At 33.9% G+C, this 6,537-nt stretch overlaps 1 pseudogene; it reads left to right on the top strand.

The window, feature by feature from the left end:
* Positions 1-27: 27 nt before the first annotated feature.
* LOC133849858 (large subunit ribosomal RNA) lies at positions 28-4,470 on the top strand (annotated as a pseudogene).
* Positions 4,471-6,537: the final 2,067 nt, after the last annotated feature.

The following is a 6,537-nucleotide window of genomic DNA, read 5'->3' on the forward strand; positions in this document are numbered from 1 at the left end:
ACAATTATGCAACATATAATAATTTAAATTAGCTAAAACCGTTTGTTATGTATTATTATTATTATATACTGTATTAAGAGTGTTTTATGTGTTTTGGATAAAATAAAAACTGCGTGTATATGTACCATAATATACATGCGTTGCAAAATGTATTGTGCATATTCCAGTGCGCATACATTGGTTCGCAACACCTAAAGAAAAACAATGTTGTACCTGTTTGCAGGTTAACGCTTTACATATGTTGATCATAATAAATAAATTTAGCTAAAATATACTTGTCATATATCTTATTATTATCGATTATGTAAAACTAAGACATTTCGCAACATTTATTTAGGTATAAAAAAATTTTATTGAAGGAATTGATATATGCCAGTAAAATGGTGTATTTTTAATTTCTTTCAATAAAAATATTGTTGACGTAATGAAATAAAAAAAATTGTATCACTCTAAGCGGTGGATCACTCGGCTCATGGGTCGATGAAGAACGCAGCAAACTGTGCGTCATCGTGTGAACTGCAGGACACATGAACATCGACATTTTGAACGCATATCGCAGTCCATGCTGTTATGTACTTTAATTAATTTTTAGTGCTGCTTGGACTACATATGGTTGAGGGTTGTAAGACTATGCTAAATAAGTTGTTTAAAATTTTTCGGAATTTTAAGCACATTGTATATTATTGGATAATATAAGTGTGAATCTAAAAGTTCTCGCTTAAGATATTCATAATATGAATTAATAAATGAAAATACTAAAACTCTGTTGCATGAGAAATTTGAAGAATTATATGTTCTTTATTCATTTCAAATAATACTGAGGAATGTCTAGCATAAAATATATTATTTTATAAACTAGAATTGCCTCTTATTAACGAATATGATATAAAGAATAATTTTGTGAATATTATGGACCTTCAAAAAAAGATAGTATATTTCAAAATAGGCAGAGAATTGTCTATAAGTGTAATTAAACAACCTCAACTCATATGGGACTACCCCTGAATTTAAGCATATTAATTAGGGAGGAAAAGAAACTAACAAGGATTTTCTTAGTAGCGGCGAGCGAAAAGAAATCAGTTCAGCACTAAGTCACTTTGTCTATATGGCAAATGTGAGATGCAGTGTATGGAACGTCAATATTCTAGTATGAGAAATTAACGATTTAAGTCCTTCTTAAATGAGGCCATTTACCCATAGAGGGTGCCAGGCCCGTATAACGTTAATGATTATTAGATGATGTTTCCAAAGAGTCGTGTTGCTTGATAGTGCAGCACTAAGTGGGTGGTAAACTCCATCTAAAACTAAATATAACCATGAGACCGATAGTAAACAAGTACCGTGAGGGAAAGTTGAAAAGAACTCTGAATAGAGAGTTAAATAGTACGTGAAACTGCTTAGAGGTTAAGCCCGATGAACCTGAATATCCGTTATGGAAAATTCATCATTAGAATTGTAATATTTAATCAATATTATAACGATAGTGTGCATTTTTTCCATATAAGGACATTGTAATCTATTAGCATGTATGGAATTTATCAAACAATTTTGATAAGAGTTTATTTAAATTAGAGTGCTTGCATTTTAACATAAAATAAATTTCAAAAATTTGATAAAGTGCTGATAGATTATATGAGTACAGTGCGTTAATTTTTCGGAATTATATAATGGCATGATTATCATTGATTTTATGTTTATTATAAGCACTTGTATGATTAACAATGCGAAAGATTCAGGATACCTTCGGGACCCGTCTTGAAACACGGACCAAGGAGTCTAACATATGTGCAAGTTATTGGGATATAAACCTAATAGCGTAATTAACTTGACTATTATTGGGATTAGTTTTTAACTATTTATAGTTAATTAACGCAATCCCGGGGCGTTCTATATAGTTATGTATAATAATATTTATATTATTTATGCCTCTAACTGGAACGTACCTTGAGCATATATGCTGTGACCCGAAAGATGGTGAACTATACTTGATCAGGTTGAAGTCAGGGAAACCCTGATGGAAGACCGAAACAGTTCTGACGTGCAAATCGATTGTCAGAATTGAGTATAGGGCGAAAGACCAATCGAACCATCTAGTAGCTGGTTCCTTCCGAAGTTTCCCTCAGGATAGCTGGTGCATTTAACTGTTGTATAAAATAATCTTATCTGGTAAAGCGAATGATTAGAGGCCTTAGGGTCGAAACGATCTTAACCTATTCTCAAACTTTAAATGGGTAAGAACCTTAACTTTCTTGATATGAAGTTTAAGGTTATGATATAATGTGCCCAGTGGGCCACTTTTGGTAAGCAGAACTGGCGCTGTGGGATGAACCAAACGTAATGTTACGGTGCCCAAATTAACAACTCATTCAGAAACCATGAAAGGCGTTGGTTGCTTAAAACAGCAGGACGGTGATCATGGAAGTCGAAATCCGCTAAGGAGTGTGTAACAACTCACCTGCCGAAGCAACTAGCCCTTAAAATGGATGGCGCTTAAGTTGTATACCTATACATTACCGCTAAAGTAGATGATTTATATTACTTGTAATATAAATTTTGAAACTTTAGTGAGTAGGAAGGTACAATGGTGTGCTTAGAAGTGTTTGGCGTAAGCCTGCATGGAGCCGTCATTGGTACAGATCTTGGTGGTAGTAGCAAATAATCGAATGAGACCTTGGAGGACTGAAGTGGAGAAGGGTTTCGTGTGAACAGTGGTTGATCACGAGTTAGTCGGTCCTAAGTTCAAGGCGAAAGCCGAAAATTTTCAAGTAAAAAAGTAACTAAAATTTAAATTTTGTCATAATTAAAAAACTTGAATAATTTTGAACGAAAGGGAATACGGTTCCAATTCCGTAACCTGTTGAGTATCCGTTTGTTATTAAATATGGGCCTCGTGCTCATCCTGGCAACAGGAACGACCATAAAGAAGCCGTCGAGAGATATCGGAAGAGTTTTCTTTTCTGTTTTATAGCCGTACTACCATGGAAGTCTTTCGCAGAGAGATATGGTAGATGGGCTAGAAGAGCATGACATATACTGTTGTGTCGATATTTTCTCCTCGGACCTTGAAAATTTATGGTGGGGACACGCAAACTTCTCAACAGGCCGTACCAATATCCGCAGCTGGTCTCCAAGGTGAAGAGTCTCTAGTCGATAGAATAATGTAGGTAAGGGAAGTCGGCAAATTAGATCCGTAACTTCGGGATAAGGATTGGCTCTGAAGATTGAGATAGTCGGGCTTGATTGGGAAACAATAACATGGTTTATGTGCTCGTTCTGGGTAAATAGAGTTTCTATCATTTATGGTAGTTTCTTGTTCCCCGGATAGTTTAGTTACGTAGCCAATTGTGGAACTTTCTTGCTAAAATTTTTAAGAATACTAGTTGGGCAACCAGTTAGTTCTTTTAAATTATAACGATTATCAATTAACAATCAATTCAGAACTGGCACGGACTTGGGGAATCCGACTGTCTAATTAAAACAAAGCATTGTGATGGCCCTAGCGGGTGTTGACACAATGTGATTTCTGCCCAGTGCTCTGAATGTCAAAGTGAAGAAATTCAAGTAAGCGCGGGTCAACGGCGGGAGTAACTATGACTCTCTTAAGGTAGCCAAATGCCTCGTCATCTAATTAGTGACGCGCATGAATGGATTAACGAGATTCCTACTGTCCCTATCTACTATCTAGCGAAACCACAGCCAAGGAACGGGCTTGGAATAATTAGCGGGAAAGAAGACCCTTTTGAGCTTGACTCTAATCTGGCAGTGTAAGGAGACATAAGAGGTGTAGAATAAGTGGGAGATATTAAATTTCGGTTTAGTATCGACAATGAAATACCACTACTCTTATTGTTTCCTTACTTACTTGATTAAATGGAACGTGTATCATTTCCTAGCCATTATACGGATATATTTATTATATCTTATGGTATTGGGTTTTGATGCAAGCTTCTTGATCAAAGTATCACGAGTTTGTTATATAATCGCAAACAAATTCATTAATGAGAGAGTGCATTTATGTATTCTCAAATTAAAAATTTGGTATAACTCCAATTACTCAGGTATGATCCAATTCAAGGACATTGCCAGGTAGGGAGTTTGACTGGGGCGGTACATCTCTCAAATAATAACGGAGGTGTCCCAAGGCCAGCTCAGTGCGGACAGAAACCACACATAGAGCAAAAGGGCAAATGCTGACTTGATCTCGGTGTTCAGTACACACAGGGACAGCAAAAGCTCGGCCTATCGATCCTTTTGGTTTAAAGAGTTTTTAACAAGAGGTGTCAGAAAAGTTACCATAGGGATAACTGGCTTGTGGCGGCCAAGCGTTCATAGCGACGTCGCTTTTGATCCTTCGATGTCGGCTCTTCCTATCATTGTGAAGCAAAATTCACCAAGCGTTGGATTGTTCACCCATGCAAGGGAACGTGAGCTGGGTTTAGACCGTCGTGAGACAGGTTAGTTTTACCCTACTAATGACAAAACGTTGTTGCGACAGCATTCCTGCGTAGTACGAGAGGAACCGCAGGTACGGACCAATGGCACAATACTTGTTCGAGCGAACAGTGGTATGACGCTACGTCCGTTGGATTATGCCTGAACGCCTCTAAGGTCGTATCCGTGCTGGACTGCAATGATAAATAAGGGGCAATTTGCATTGTATGGCTTCTAAACCATTAAAAGTTTATTATTCATTTAATAGACGACGATGGATGTGATGCCAATGTTACATATAACATAGTAAATTGGGAGGATCTTCGATCACCTGGTGCCGCGCTAGTTATATATTAAAACATTATTTAATACAATGACAAAGCCTTGAATCAATTGTAAACGACTTTTATAACAGGCAAGGTGTTGTAAGTGGTTGAGCAGCTGCCATACTGCGATCCACTGAAGCTTATCCTTTGCTTGACGATTCGATAAAATATATATGTTTAAGGCATATATAAAAAATATTATATGTATGATGTATATATGGAAACGTATATATGTTTATATATATAAATATGCAAAATTGTATGCATAATTATGTTATACAATTACGCATATAAGAAGAATATTTATATAATATATGAATATATTATATATATAAATAAATAATATATCAATGTGTACAAAATATACTTGTATATTTTAAATATGCATTTATTTAGTATGCGTTAATTATATATATTTATTTGGTAGCCAAAAGGACGCCATCATATTAGTGGCGAAGATTAAAAATATGCATAGTATATCTATGTGTACAAAATACTTGCATATTTTAAATATGCATTTATTTATTATGCGTTGGTAATATATATTTATTTGGTAGCCAAAAGGACGCCATCATATTAGTGGCGAAAATTTGTTTACAAAATACTTGCATATTTTAAATATGCATTTATTTATTATGCGTTGGTAATATATATTTATTTGGTAGCCAAAAGGACGCCATCATATTAGTGGCGAAAATTTGTTTACAAAATACTTGCGTATTTTAAATATGCATTTATTTATTATGCGTTGGTAATATATATTTATTTGGTAGCAAAATGACGCCATCATATTAGTGGCGAAAATTAAGAATATGCATAGTATATCTATGTGTACAAAATACTTGCATATTTTAAATATGCATTTATTTATTATGCGTTGGTAATATATATTTATTTGGTAGCCAAAAGGACGCCATCATATTAGTGGCGAAAATTAAGAATATGCATAGTATATCTATGTGTACAAAATACTTGCATATTTTAAATATGCATTTATTTATTATGCGTTGGTAATATATATTTATTTGGTAGCCAAAAGGACGCCATCATATTAGTGGCGAAAATTTGTTTACAAAATACTTGCGTATTTTAAATATGCATTTATTTATTATGCGTTGGTAATATATATTTATTTGGTAGCAAAAGGACGCCATCATATTAGTGGCGAAAATTAAGAATATGCATAGTATATCTATGTGTACAAAATACTTGCATATTTTAAATATGCATTTATTTAGTATGTGTTAGTTATACATATTTATTTGGTAGCAAAAGGACGGCATCATATTAGTGGCGAAAATTAAAAATATGCATGATATATATGTATCTATGTGTACAGAATACTTGCGTATTTTAAGTATGCATTTAATATGTTTGGTAGCAAAAGAACGCCATCATATTGGTGGCGCAACTTAAGACATGAAAAACTTATAAGTTCAATTTTGACAAAAATTTCAACATATGAAAATTGAATGAAAAACTTTTTAAATAGCATTTTATACTGTTTATTAATATAATGAGATATGATTTTGAATTTAACTTGAGAAAAAATTTTTTTGGACTTGGTGAATTTTTTATTGAACTGCAGCCAAATGATATGAGGTTCTACCGAGATATGAGTTCAACATTGACAAAAATTTCAACATGTCAAAATAGAATGAAAAACTTTTTAAATAGCATGTTATACAGTTTATTAATATAATGAGATAAGATTTTGAATTTAACTTGAGAAAAAATTTTTTTGGACTTGGTGAATTTTTTATTGAACTGCAGCCATATG

The sequence above is a fragment of the Drosophila sulfurigaster genome, unplaced genomic scaffold (genome assembly GCF_023558435.1).
Source record: "Drosophila sulfurigaster albostrigata strain 15112-1811.04 unplaced genomic scaffold, ASM2355843v2 ctg114_pilon, whole genome shotgun sequence".
NCBI classification, from domain to species: Eukaryota; Metazoa; Arthropoda; class Insecta; order Diptera; family Drosophilidae; genus Drosophila; species Drosophila sulfurigaster.